General features: G+C 48.0%; 1 pseudogene; it reads right to left on the bottom strand.

Annotated features, from left to right (window-relative positions):
- LOC142439337 (tRNA (cytidine(32)/guanosine(34)-2'-O)-methyltransferase pseudogene) overlaps positions 1 to 15,416 on the bottom strand; it is a 95,351-nt pseudogene that overhangs the window by 9,877 nt on the left and 70,058 nt on the right.

Genomic DNA, 15,416 nt, shown 5'->3' with positions numbered 1-15,416 from the left:
TCAGGCCCAGGTGCTAGTAGCTAGCCTCCTCCCTTCTGCAGCGCACCCCTCCCATGCCCAGCATCTTCCTCCTGCCCTCAGCCCAGTGCCTCCAACCCCCCACACTCAATCTCCAGCACTTGACTCTCCCATGCCCCACACCCAGGCCCTAGACCTTGGCCCTACCTACTCCATGCCAGACCCCCAAACCTGCCACCTGCTATCCCCAGAGATGGACAGCCACCCAGTCCCCATGATGTGATGTGTTCCTTCCATGGGGCTCTCAGGAGGAACTACAGTGGGGCGCTCTGTCCCCTACCCTCGCTCCATGCTCTTCCCATGCTGGCTGCCTCCTTTTGTTCTGCTGTCACCAGGAAGAGGGACAGCTGGCCTCAGCACAGCGAACAGCCCTTTATTCTCCACAAAGCTCTCCCCGTCTCCCATGCGATAACACCAGGCGTTGCTCCGCCCGAGCGAGCAAGTGCACTGTTGGTCGGGCTCAGTCCCTGCGGTCTGCAGCCCTCCCTCCCCAGATGGCCTCCCTTCAGCCCGCCCCATGAGTTGTTTCTCCTCCTCCATCTCTACTCGCAGGACAGAGCACCAAAGCCTCACTAAGTCCTTAGGTTTGCACCTTCATTCCGATTCCCTCCTAATTCCATCTCTTCCCTCCACAGGGGCTACAGCCTGTCTAGCAGGACCTCCCTTGGCTGGTAATTAGCCAGCTCTGCCTGCTGACTGCCCTCCTGGCCACCTGCTCGCAGCTCTAGCAGACTGACGATGCTGTCAGGGCCCTGCAGAGGGACAGCGGCTGTGGCCAAGTCAGAGGCAGTTGGGCCTCCTGAGACCCCAAAGCAAGACACTGGTTAGAGGAGATGGCACCCTTGGCACCTGTAGGGTTTGTTGTTTGTTTTCTTTGTCACCCGACATACAAAGAAAGTGAAGGGGGAAATCATCCATAACGCTCCCTGGCTACTTTAAACGTCGATAACGATAATACTGACAGATTTGCAAAGGCAGTGAGGGGTGGACGCTGGGGCCACAACCGCAGTGCAATGCAGCCACGCGCGTGAGGAGAGTGCTGCACCGGCAGGGCTTTGTGGAGCACGGGGTCACTGGGATGAGGACCAACTCCCTCACACCCAAGGGCGACAATCAAAACCCAGACTGCTTGCCATCGACTTGTTTCCAGCCCACAGTGAGCCTCCAGGACAGGGTGGCATTGCCCCGTGGGCTTCTGGGACCGTCACTCTCATCTTTCTCCTGCAGAACAGCTGGGAGTTTTGAATTGCTGGCCCTTCCATGAGCACTATGCCACCAGGGCGCTGAAGACAGTAAGGCAGCGTTTCTCAACCTGTGGGTCTCGACCCACTTGGGGGTCAAATGACCCTTTCACTGGGGTCGCCTGATTCATCACAGTAGCAAAATGACAGTGATGATGTAGCAACAAAAATAGTTTTATGGTTGGGGGTCACTACAACATGAGGAACGGTATGAAAGGGTTCCGGCATTAGGAAGGTTGAGAACCACTGCAGTAAGGGATCCACGAATAAGTCTCGTTTCTTTTCTCCATGGCTTGAAGGTGTCCTTGTGGCATTGCTGAGAGAGTGGTCTACAAAAGGGTATTTTTGTCTGTCTGTCTGTCTGTCTGCCTGCCTTCTCTAGGGCCAACCCTAAACACTAAATATGCTCTGACACCCAACTGCAAACGCAATCCTGCTTTGGCGTCCAATAACCACAGTTGGGTCAGACCCCACAGGTTAAAAAGGCACAGACATCCGAGCAGCCTCAGACACCCACCAGAAGCTGAAAGACTGATGAGCGCCCCTCACTTCCAACCCACTGGCTACACATTCAGGGACTAGCCCTTCAAGTTCAATCAGCCCCGAGGGCAATCCACAGAACTCCAGAGAGTGCTGTACTTGTTGTTGGGGCCATCACATCAGCTCCCACCCACAGCAACCTGACGCACAACAGAACGAAATACTGCCAGGTCCTGTGCCATCCTCACCAGGGTTCCTAGGCTGGAGCCCATTGCTTCAGCCACTGGGTTAGTCCATCTCCTTCTTCTCTGACCCTCCGCTTTACCAAGCATCATGTCCTTCTCCAGGGACATGTCTCTGCTGACCACATGTCCCAAGTATTTTTTATTATTTATATTTTATTTCAATAAATCATGTTATTGAGGGCTTTCATAGTGCTTATAACAATCCATACATCAATTGTATCAAGCACCCTTATACATTTGTTGCTATCATTTCCAAAATATTTTCTTTCTACTTGAGCTCTTGGTATCAGCTCCTCTTCCCCCTCCTCCCCCACCCTGGTGACTCCTTGATGACCAAAGTATGTAAGACAAAATCTTTCCACCCTTGCCTCTAAGGAGCACTCTGACCGTACTTCTAAGACCGACTTGCTTGTCCTTTGACGCTCCCTGGTACCACCAGTATTCCTCGCTCTGCTTATGAGTATCAGTTAGGACCGAAGAAAAGGGTACCATTGAAGAGACTCACAAGGTGAGGTCCGGTAGAGTTTCCAAACTAACGCCTCCTTGTCCCAATGGACACATTCCCCTCCCCCGACCTCAATGTTTTCCACCAACCTGGAAGCCCATGCAGTTCCATGTACAGAGTTGTTTATGTTGGACCTCATGACAAAGGCATAATGGATCGAACTCAATGCTGGAACTCAAACGCCAGCCCCTCCCCTAAATATCCCTTGAGTTTGATATCACTCAAACACCAGCCCCTCCCCCTCAATATCCCTTGAGGTTGATATCACAAAGTGGAGAATCACTCCATTAGCATAAATATTCAGGTATGGTCCAGAGCCCTGGTGGGTAGCAAAGAGTCCCAACACCGGGGAAGATACAAGGTTTTCCCTCAGGAATAGCAATGCAATGGATTATATAATCTGGCTCTGTAAACCACAGCCATTGTCATTCCATCAAAGGACCTACGTTTTCCTGATCGGTCTGAGTGAACATGAGAGAGAAGATATTGATTGGATTAGCTGATCAGCTATGACGGATTGATCACAGGCTCCATTGTAATTGACATTCTGCAGGAGATAAAATGAGCCATCTCAGAAGCAAGAAGGAGGGATCACACAACCAGCAGGAGAGGAGAGCCAGGAGTAGAGTGTATCCTTTGGACCGCAAATCCTTGTGCATCAAACTCCTTGTTCCAGGAATCAGCTTTGGTGCTATGGGAGGATCAGCCAGCCACAGCAGAACCAGGAGCCATAGCATGACACTGACAAGTGGACCTTCAAGCCCACAGAGCACATCAACCCGAGCATTGTGGAGCAAAAGGCTGGCTTGTGGAATAGGTGCCTCTGAGCTCGAAATTTGGCGAGCTGGGTTTACTGACCAAGACAATGGGAGCTGGGTACATTTGGCTGGAGACCTACAGCAGAGTTGCCTGCCCTTTTGACATTTATTGGCAGCCCTGCAAAGAACTTTGTAACACTGCCTGATCAGGACAGCGGCCAGGCCAAAAGCCTGAGGGTCAGAGAGACCCACCTGCAAGCACAGCAAGAAAAGAAACTGCCATGGCTGGACAACTGTGTCCTGAATACTTCTCACCAGGTAACCAGGTAACTTCCCTAACCAACCCCACAGGCGTGAGCACCTTTGGAGTTCTGTGCAGTCATCACAATGAACTACAGAACCCAGAGGAGAAGCAGCCAGCACTGTGAAATTCAGGACACAAGCACAAAGACCCAGGTATTTGGGTTAAGCAGACTGTGAAGCCCGTCAGGAACGCATCCACTCTGGAATCCCGTGGTTGCTCCGTCTGAGATGCTGCCTGTTTGTTCTCTAGCGATCCTCCAAGGACCCCATCTCTGCTCCCTGACCATTACTTCCTAGGCCCTTTTCCCCCTGGCATCTACAGCTTGTTCCAATGCTTCTTGTCTCACTGTCCTTACAAAAGCACAGCAAGAGCTGCTCCATACTTTGTTGTCCGAGGTTCTGCGCAGTCAGGTTCTGTCCCCATGTCAAAGCCATGGGTTTTTACTCAAGTTCATCTGACTCCAGGAAGTGCTGCACACAGAAGGTGGGTATCTTTGGGTACGTGCCTCTCTTCATCCTTCAGGACCAACTTCTCTCCCTTTTCTTGATGATGCCTAATCCCCAGTAAGAGCTACAGCCTGCCAAGTCTATCAGCGCCGGTTTCTTCATAGACTGAAGGGCCTCAGCTTCTCTCTTACTCATGGTAAACAACAATCCACTCATCACGTCCAAGGATGAGGCTGGCCAAAGGGTCTGCCTTTGGTGGAAAACAACAACAACCTCATGGCCATCAAGTCAATATTAACTTAGAGTGACCATACAGTCAGAGTAGAACTGCCCCGTGGATTGCTGAGATTACGACTCTATGGGATTAGAAAGCTTCGTCTTTCTTCCTTGAAGTGACTGGTGGTTTAGAACTGCTGACCTTGAAGTTTGCAGTACTTTACCTTACAGTTAAGTGGTGGTTGATTTGCATTGGTTTTGCCCATTCTTCTTCTCTACTGAAGCCAAAGCATGGTGGGCAACACATTAGCCTGCGGGGTGAGGCGCTTTCTTTGGACTAAGGATTACAGAGGTTGGAACTGCCCCCTTGAGAGACACCCTGTGGCTCACACTTCAGCCAGTTGACCCCACTGGCAACCAGCCTCAGCGTGGTTGTCCCAGATGTTGGAAAAGCATTTCCATTAGATTTCCCAGTCCTTCGGGTCAAGGGCAGGCCCGTTGTCTTGAGAACTGGATGCTGAATGCCTCAGTCTTACTGGTGGAGAGAATCCATATGCTCAGAGATTATGCGGGAATCACACACACACACACACACACGTATTACAGAATGACTCCAGAGTGTCCTCCTTGGTAGGGTTTCATCTGCATAAGCGATGATTTGCATGCATTTACATCTAAAATGCAAATCACAGAGCTCCCCGTGGAGAGGGGAGGAGAGGCAGGCCAGGCTAGGACACAGCTAGTTTCCTCCTTTCTCTCAAATGCAGAGCTCGTTTGCCTTTCAGGAGAAGCACAGAAGATGTTCCATAGGGAAGATCTACACAAAAAATGCAAAACACAGGAATAGGGGTGTATACAGGTTCTTTATCCTCGGAATCGTCCAGCTGTACTTGATTTACATGTCAGAGGTGACAGCTGCCTTCTCCATGGCCTATTAACACAGGAGAATGAAGTGACCAGGGGTGGGGGAAGACCTTCTCATCAAAGAAATCTGTGGCTCCAGGCAAATGGTAGCAGTCGGTCGAGGGAGACCACTCACGTGCTGGAGAGAACCAGGCTGGGTCTGCTGCAGTCTCTGGTTCAACAATCTGTTTAGGTAGCTTAGGGACGGACCACTGGCTCTGCAGTCAGGATTGGCATGGAAAGGAGGAAGTGTGTGTGTGTGTGTGTGTGTGTGTGTGTGTGTGTGTGTGTGCTCTTGAGCACACAAAAATTTGTGATCTGAGCCCTTATTTAAAGCAATATACCAAACAGCTCATTACTCTCATAAAGAAAGCATAATGAATAGCAATCCTTCCTTTAAAAAAATAATTTTATTGGGGGCTCTTACCACTTTTATCACAATCCATCCATCCACTGTGTCAAGCACATTTGTACGTATGTTGCCACCATCCTTTTCAAAACATTTTCTTTCTACTTGAGCCCTTGGTGTCAGCTCTTCGTTTTTTATTCCTCGTTCTCCTCCCTCCCTCCCTCCTAACCCTTGATAATTTATCAATTATTATTATTTCATATCATACACCGAACGTTGTCTCCCTTCACCCACGTTTCTGTTCATCCCCCTTGGGCAGGGTGGGGCAGTTATATGTCAATCCTTGTGGTCGGTTCCCCCTCTCTCCCCCCACCTTCCCTCTGTCCTCATGGTATTGCCACTCCCATTATTGTTCCTGGGGAGTCCTGGATTCCCTGTTTTGAGAGCTCTTATCTGTGCCAATATACACGATCTGGTCTAGCCAGATTTATAAGATAGAACTGGGGTCATGATAGTGTGTGTGCATTCAAGAACTAAGAAATGTTGAATGTTTCATCAGTGCCATACTGCACCCTGACTGGTTTGTACCTTCCTTGTGACCCTTCTGTAAATGGATGTCCAATTGTCTACAGATGGGCATTGGGTCTCCACTCTGCCCCCTTATTCACTTTCATATGATTGTTCTGGGTCTCCTGATACTGTTAGATCGATTTCACACCGAAGCCGGGCTCGTGATCCAAATGAATTTAATGAGAGTTAGAAGAAGTTTCAGATTTTATGCGGCACCCATAGGATTCCTTTGACCATGCGGCCTGGCAGAGACTGCCCCAGGTCACGCGAGGATCTCTCTCCTCCCATGACGACAACCAGACCAGCCCAAGCAAGCCAAGCCCCTCTCCCTTCCGGTCCCTGCCTTTTCAAGGGTTCCCAGGGGAGGCGTGGTGAAGACCCCAGGTCGATCCCATTGGCTGAATTGCAGTCACCTGGCCCAGGTGGGCTGCTCCAGGTGTAACGCCCATCTGGGCCCACCGCCGGGAAAATACAGCTTTGTCCTTTGCTGGCTCTCCTGGGCATGCGTAAATGGACTTCCCAATTCCCTAAGCTAAGCTGCCTAACAATACCTGATCCCATTGACACTTCATGATCACACAGGCTGGTGTGCTTCTTCCATGTGGGCTTTGTTGCTTCCCGGCTAGATGGCTGCTTGTTTATCATCAAGCCTTTAAGACCCCAGACACTAGGGAGGGAAGGACCAGACCTCAACCTGGTGTGCCATGACTTGAATTCAACATACCGGCATGATGCCGCAAACCAATAGAGCCGTCTGCAGGGCCAGCCCCCATCCCAACTACGTGACACCCTCCCCAGAAGGATGAACTGCAGAGAACAGCACTGACACTACAACTCAGAGAGGGGCGTGTCCGCTCACAACACACAGGAGCAAACTAACAGGGAAGGAGAGAGAAAGAAACAGTGGAATGAATCCTGGCCCACCAAGCCCCGAGGACAATATTCATACTCAGAGCAGCCAATCCATTTTTATTTGTACTTGTTATTGTTAATTGGGTGAAGGTTCACAGAGCTGATCAGTTTTTCATTCAGCACTCACTGCTTGTAACGATGCCTTTCACCCTGCCTGCCTCCCATTCCGCACTGCCCTCCTACCTTCGCTAGAGCCCGGGAGCCTGTCTGGGTGTGATGGGAAGCAGAGACGAATGGTGTGCCCACACCTTTATTAGCCCAGAAAACACGAAGCGAGAAGTGAAGGGCCTTGTTAACTGGGTGAATTTTCTTCTTCAGAATTGAGTTAATATTTAGATAGAAAATCAATGACCAAAAATAATATGGTAGGTCTGTCTATATTCTGAAAAGCCACCCCCCAAAAAACAGATAAACTCACACTGATTGCCTTGCTGCTTTCACTGTTGTTAAGGGCCATTGAGCTGGCTCCACATCACAGTGACCTTTGTACCACGGAACTGAACGCCAGCCCCACGGCACTCCTTTCACACCTGTTCTCATCTTGGAGAGCACTGTTTTGGCCATGATGTCATGCGAGCTTGTTCATGGCCTTCCTGTTATTTGGCGCCCTTCTACTTTACCAAACACAATGTCCTTCTCCAGTGACCCGTCTCTCCTGACAGTTTGTCCAAAGCTTATAAGACAAAGTCTTGCCTTCCTTGCTTCTAAGGGGTCCTCTGGCTGTACTTCTTCCAAGACAGATTTGTTTGTTCTTTGGGCAGCCCAAGGAACTTTCAATATTCTTCACCAGTACCATAATTCAAATGCACCCACTCTTCTTTGGTCTTCCTTATTTAATGTCCAGTTTTCACATGTATATAGGCCATTGGGAAATACCATGACAAATAACATCCTTGCTTTACAGCACTTTCAACAGATCTTTAAAGCATAATTTTTCACATGTAACATGTCATTTAATCTCCTGAGTCCTGCTTCCGTGAACACTAATTGTAGATCCAAGCAAGATAAAATCCTTGACAAGATCAATGCTTTCCCCCATGATCACAATGCTACCTATTGGTCCAGTGGTGAGGAGTTTGATCTTCTTTACATTGAGTTGTGACTCATGCTGAAGACTTCAATCCGTGATCTTCATTATCAAGTGCTTTAAGTTCTCACTTTCAGCAAGCAAGCTTGTGTCATCTGCACATCTCGGGTTATTAATAAGCCTTCCTCCAATCCTGCTACCATATTCTTCTTCATATAGCCCAGCTTCTCTGATGATTTGCTCAGCACACAGATTGAATACGCGTGGTAAGATACAATCTTACCACATACCTTTCCTGATTTTAAACCATGTAGTATTTCTTCACTCTGTTTGCACAACTGTCTCTTGGTTCATGTACAGTTTCCACGGGGACACAATGAGGTGTTCTGAAATTCCCATTCTTTTACAGGTTATCCATACTTTTTTATGATCTACATAGTTGAATGCCTTTGCATAGTCAATAAACCACAAGTAAACGTCTTCTGCTAGTCTCTGTTATCAGACAAGATCCACCTAAGAGATAGCACGTGATCAGGAACTGAGGGTTCTGAAGGAAGAAATCCAACTGTACTGAAGGCATTAGCCAAAACACAAAGGTCCAGGAATTGACGGAACACCAATGGAGATGTTTCAGCAAGCCGTTGAAGCACTGGAAGCACTCAGTTGTCTATGCCAGGAAATTTAGGAGACAGCCACTTGGCCAACTGAGATCCATATTTGTACCCATTCCAAGGAGAGATGACCCAATGGGATGCCCAAATTACAGAGGAATATCACTGATAACCCATGTAAGTACATTTTGATGAGGATCAGCCAAAAATGGTTACAGGGGTTCATTGACAGAGATGCCATAAATCCAGAGAGGATTCAGAAGAGGACGTGGAACAAGGAAGTTCATTGCTGACATGAAATGGATAGGCCACCTTGGTGAATTGGAAAAGGCCTCCCTGCCACATCCAAGGGATCCAGGCTAGCAACATTCCGTCATTACACTGATTCTTCTTACATCTACACCACAACAAAAACACAACAGCAGTCACAAATAAACAAGCAACTGTGCTGTCAAGCCAGTTCAACTCCCAGCACTTCTACAGGACAGAGTAGCGCTGCCCCATCGTGTCTCTGCGGCCGTAATCTTTCATGAAGACCAAAGACTGAAAGCTCCAGTGTTGATAACACCTGAACATAAAGCAAACCTGGGCACAAGTGGACCAATAGGCACACCATGGCAAAGCAGAGGAAAGAAGGTGTTGTGGATACCATTTTATCTGTATCTGCAATCAATGCCCCTGGAAGCAGCAGCCATGAGATCAAATCATGAGTTACACTGAATGAATCTGCTGCAGAAGATCCTTTAAAGCTGTGGTTCTCACCCTTCCTAATATTGCAACCCTTTCATACAGTTCCTCATGTGGTGGTGGCCCCCAACCATAAAATTAGTTTCATTGCTACATCACTGTAATTTTGTTACTGTTATGAAACATCATGTAAGTATCTGATCAGCAGGATGTATTTTAATTGTTCCAAATTGAACATAATTAAAGCATAGTGATTAATAAAAACAATATGTAATTATATAAATTACATATATAAATATAAAAATATTTCTTTCCAATAACAGATGAAATTTTGTCTTGAAGCATGATATAGCATGGGTAACAGTCTTAATATAACAACAGTAAACTACATTGCCACATTTTAGGACAGTCTGCATAAAAAGGCAACGTCAGTGGGAAGGTTGAGATAGAGGAGCCATGTCTCGGTTCCTAAGACCATCAGAAATATGTATTTTCTGATGGTCTTAGGCGACCCCCGTGAAAGGGTCACTCTACCTCCAAAGGAGTTGCGACCCACAGGTTGAGAACTGCTACTTTAAAGGGTCAACATTAAACCATTTTTAACTTCCTGAATAGGCAGACATGCTCCTCAGAACCTGTCTACAATCAAGACACGAGAGCTCACATAAAACAGAGGAAGATGAAAATCATGGAACCCTGAATGTCAGAGGTCAGGGCAGAGGATGGATTGGATATGACAGGAGAAGAAGTTGAACCATGAGAGAGGGGACGGGCAGGATGGGTGCATTTTGAGGTGGTCAGGCACAGTGATGTCCCATGGAAGTTTTGAGACCCGTGCTCCATTAGAACAGCAATATGATACTGCTCCCCATTCACCCAGGGCACCCATGCAGGCTGAACAGGTGTGGGAGGGAGCATGGGAATATGCCGATGAATATATAAGTTGGAGAGAAGACATTTGCATATGTGCATGTACCTTTGCTGCAAAGATACCTGTGAGTGCGATGGAGTATTCAGGGCACAATGTGATGAGTGACTGGGTCTGGAGGCTCAGGATCATGACCTTAGGGGACACCAGAGGTAATGGTCGGAATACAGTCCACAGTGGCAATGCTCAACACCCTTCTTCGATGACTGGCAATGGGATCGAGAAGCTCCTGAGGAAGTATCTAAAGGGCAGCTCGGCCTCCCCCTGCATGGTGGAGCGCAGAGTCCCGAACAGCAAAGGCACGTGTGAACAGTTAGTCCGATGGGTTACGGGGCCAGAATGCTCCTTAGAAGCAAGAGTGGTGAGCCTTTATCTTTCACGCTTTGGCCATGTTGCTAGGAAAGGCCTAGCCAAGACAAATCAAACTCACTGCCAGAGAGTCAATGCTGACTTCCAGCAACCCTGTAGGACAGGGTAAAACTGCCCCATGCGTTTCTGAGGATGTAACTCTTTACGGAAGTAGAAAGTCCAGCTTTTTCCCCAGAAGAGACCAGTCCCTGGAAAGGGACATCCTGCTTGGTAAAGTAGAGGAGCCCACATAAAAGAGGAAGGCCCTCAGCAAGCGGTATTGACACACTGGCTCCAACCCCGGGCGCCAACAGAGGAACAACTGTGCAGATGGCGAGGACCACGCAGTGCTTCGTGCTGTTGTGCAGAGGTTCTTACGGGGTGGAGCTGACTCGATGGCACCTAGCAGCAACACAAGTGCCACAATCACACTAGGGAGGTATGCACACCTTAGAATAACCAACCCTTCGGAAAGGTTGGAAAAGGAAGAGGATTGGAAACCAGAAACGCTCTTGGGTGGCACAGGATAAGTCATGTAACACTGCAGAGATTGTAATCAGCAACATGAAACAAAATGTGTGTGAATTCTTGATGAACAACCAATGACCTCATCTGTAAACCTTCAGCCAATTTACAACCAAAAGTCAGAAGGTGAAAGAATGAAGCACAGCGATTTCAGTTTTAAACAAATGCTGACTTGTTGGCATTCGATTTGTCAACAAGAACCCAAGTTTGGCATTTTCAATAGTCTCATATCCATAAGAAAGCTGAATAATGAAAATTCAAGAATGAAGAATTGATGCGTCTCGATTATGGTATTGGTGAAGAACGTTGAATACAGCAGGGACTACCAGGAGTATAAATGAGTCTGTCGGGAAGAATCACAGCCATAAAGCTTCTGTGAAGCCAGGGCGGCTAGACTTTGTCTCACATGCTCCAGACATGCTATCCAGAAGGACCCCAACTCAGTGGCACATATGAACAGCAACAATCTTCATGAAAGCAGATTGCCACGTCCTTCTCCCAGGGTGCCCAAAGGAGCATCCTTTGGTTAGCACCAGGTATTCAATGGCTTTGCCACTAGGCTCTGTTATATGCTTACCTAGGCCTAGAAATACATGCAACTATATACATTATTGCCCAGAAATGAAAGCATTCTGTGTATACGTTCCTTTCAAGTGTAACAATGTTGCAGTGATATTTCCCATCCATCTGACACAGCTCTCAAGCATTCTTCTCAATAACTTCAGACTCAACTATTCAATAAGGAGCCCTGGTGTCCTGACAGGTAAGTGTTGGCCTGTTAGCGTAAAGGTTGTTGTCTGAACCACCCACTGATTCCAAGGGGAGAACACTGGCCACAGAGAACATCCTCCGTGAAGATGACAGCCTAGCAACTCTGCCAGGCCGTGCTGCTCTGTCTCATGGGTGGGTCTGTCACGACTCTCGACTCACTCCGCAGCGCCCAGCAACAATCCAGTCCACGATCCTCACCACCTCGCCGTGGCGACTCTATTGTTGTTGTTAGGTGCCATTGAGTCAGACACAATTCATGTTGACCTTATGGAACCTCAGTGCATTGGGAGAGAGACAATATGGACGGTTCTAATGGGAAACAGAAGGAATCATTGCCTGGCCCTGCCCCACGTTCTTGACCCCTTGGCATGCTCCCGTGCTTTGCGACCCCGTGTCCATCTGACAGTGGGTGCTCATGTCAGCGGGATGAGGGAGAACCCTCAGTGCCTCTGCACTTTTGTGAAGTAGGGGTTCCTCCTCACTCAGTTTCCATTCCCCCGACAGAGGTGGACTTTGATCTTAGCCCGTGTCAATGAGCCATTGAGATTTGCTCTTCTCTGGATTTGCTATTCAAATCTTGGCCCATTTTCCTTCTGAGTTGTTTATCTTTTTTGTTCCATATGTAAAGCTCTTGATTATATATATATTAGTGTGCATAATTTATATATATATGTGTGTATATGTATATATATGTGTGTGTGTATGTATATATATATATATATATATATATATATATATATATATATATATATATATATTAGTGTACTCGTGTGTGTGTGTGTGTGTGTGTGTGAGAAAGAGAGAGAGAGCGCACGCCCCAGTGGTGCAGTGGTCACATGTTGGTCTGTGTGGCAGCTACATAATCTGGTGTCAACTTTTGAAGGGGTGGAGTCTAGCCTGTCAAGCAGGTCACAGATTGATGACCTCATTTGGAGGGGCCACCAAGATAAATAGCTCACTGGAGGCCAGATACAGACAGACTTTCTGCTTCGCCTTCATGCTAACAAGACACATGGAGCTACCCTCAAGCCCTGGAGCTGGAGGAGCCATGTGGAGACCCCTGCCAACATTGAGATGTTTCCATTGCCACTGGATCCACAAGACTTTCCACCCACTGACCTGTGATCTTCCTGCATTCGGTGTCATTGCATGTGTTGTGTGAGTCTAAAGAGGAATTTATAGACTGGTATTAGACATATGGGATAATAACGGACTTATGGATTTGATCTGGACTGGGTGGGATATTTTCTTAATGTACAATTACTCTTTGATATAAAGCTCTTTCTTATACACACATGAGTGTCTATGAATTTGTTTCTCTAGTCTACCCAGACTAACAGAGTCTGAGATCCATGAAGTCGGCACTTCTAAACCACCAGCGACTCCCCAGGTGGAAGACAGGGCTACTTCTGTTACAGTGTCTGAAACCCACAGGGATGGCTCTCCCCTGTCCTATAGGGTCCCGATGAGCCAGCATCGACTTGATGGCCGTGAGTTTGGTGTGGGGGTTGGGGGAGTGTGTGTGTGTGTGTGTGTGTGTGTGTGTGTGTGTGTGTGTACATATCAGTGTATTAGATAACCCCTAAAGGAGCCTTGGTGGCACTGTTTGGTAAGGATTCTACTGATAACTGCAAGGTCTTCAGTTCAAACCCACCCGCCGCTCTGCAGGAGGCTGTCTGCTCCGGTAAAAAGTACAGCCACAGACACCTCACATGGGGTCCCTATAAATCAAAATGGACTCAGTGGCCGTGGGTTTGGGCAGTGCATGTTGAGGAAACCTGTGGGGTGAGGATTCTGACTGGCAGGGTTGGAATGTCAGCTTGGCCTCTTTGGTAGCTGTACTGCCTTTGGTAATGACCTACTCTGTGCCTCAGTTTCCTCATCTTCAGGTCAGGATAAGCATAGTCCTCACCTCATGAAGCCAGTGAATGACAAAGAGGCAATTTACAGTTGCCAGAGAGCTGGTCAATTATGACTCACATTCAAACCATGTGTCTTGGAGTTAGGTATGCTTTATTGAGTGGTCAGTGGAATTTCATCATCAGTCCTTTCCTCTGAGGTACCTCTGGGTAGACCCAAATCATCCACCTTTCTATCAATGGCAGAGCTCATTACCTACTTATAAGGCCCAAGGATTTCCAAGAGACATGTTAAAGAACAACCTAAAAACCACACCTGATTCAGCTCACAGTGACTCTCTGTAGGACAGAGCAGACTCATCCTCCAGCTTCCCACAACTCTAATTCATTCTCTACGCAGACACCCAAATCTCTCTCCCATGGGGCGGCTGGTGGGTTCAAACTGCCAACCTCTCAGTTCAGCACTTAACCACTGTGCCACCAGAGCTCCTCAGAGCCATGATGGGTTGATAAAAACCACCCAGGTGCCAGGTCTGAAAAGCCATCCTTTCTATTGGTTTGCTTTAGGGTGTCTTTGGATTTGTGAAAGCGTTTCCCTTTTACGCTTCAGAGGTGTCTGTTGTTCCTGCTCTGTCTTCTACCGTCCGGAGGACGAGCCTGTCCACAGCGGCCCGGTGAGGTCACTACTCCCTGAAGGCTGGCCACCCCTCCACCTCCGGCCCGTGCTTGCACTGCTGCAGAACGGCCTTCCACTGTCTGCCCAGGATCCTCCCTCGTCTTCTCCAGATGGCTTAGTCCACAGCCGGCTGCTCTGTCACTGCTGGAGCCCCACCAGCCCAGGCCCCCAGGGCTTCCTCCTCATGGCACCTTCCCATTGCCCCCTCGGTGCTGATCCTAGTAACATGGGAGCCATTCCAGGCCCTCTGCTGACCCGATCTCTGGGGCTTTAACAGCTCCCTCCACGTCAAAGGGGCTGGTTGTAGATACAATATGTGATGTTTGTTATTGTTTTCTGAGTGTTCAAACAGCATTCAAATGTTGGAAAACAGCATTTGCAGAGCACTTTTCGAGGCTTTGGCTGGGGGTTTGGGTTCCGTGGGTCAGTGTTGGTTTTGTCTTCCCGGTAGCCCACCACAGGAGAACTAGCAGGCCCTTCCTTCCATTTGCCAGGAAGCCCGTTACTAGGCTAGCAAGACAACAATCCACTCATGACGATGACTTGGTAAGTCCCTTCCTGGGGGTGCTGTCCCCCTGCTGCCCCTACTCTGATTAATACCGCTTTCTGACAAATGACTCCGTTTGTAATTAACTGCTTTGATAAGTCAAAGTAATACACTTTAATAGAATGTCTTTCTGTCTGATTGCTGAATTACTGGTTTCGCTGAGATTGGAAATCATTTTAGCAAATATACATCGTTATGCTTTTTATTGCCCATGAATCAGGAAATTAAATTAATGATTCAATTGATTAACGCTAATTAATGATGGGAATTGGTATTGGCTGCTCCTGTGCTCGGATGAATGGGAAAGAGCGTTCCACCTCATTGGTTTTCATTGCCATCTCTTTCCTACTCGGGGGTGGGGGGTGGGAGTGAGGGTGGAGGGATATCAATCCCCACAACAGAAGCCACAGCCAGTCTTTCCAGCAGTGCTGTAGAACCTCCCCTCCAGGCTACACTTCTCTAGACATAGCCTACGTGTAGTTTGCATCTG

Source organism: Tenrec ecaudatus, chromosome 2, assembly GCF_050624435.1.
Source record: "Tenrec ecaudatus isolate mTenEca1 chromosome 2, mTenEca1.hap1, whole genome shotgun sequence".
NCBI lineage: Eukaryota > Metazoa > Chordata > Mammalia > Afrosoricida > Tenrecidae > Tenrec > Tenrec ecaudatus.
Note: the sequence above shows the minus strand (reverse complement) of the source record. Positions and strands in the feature narration are given on the sequence as shown.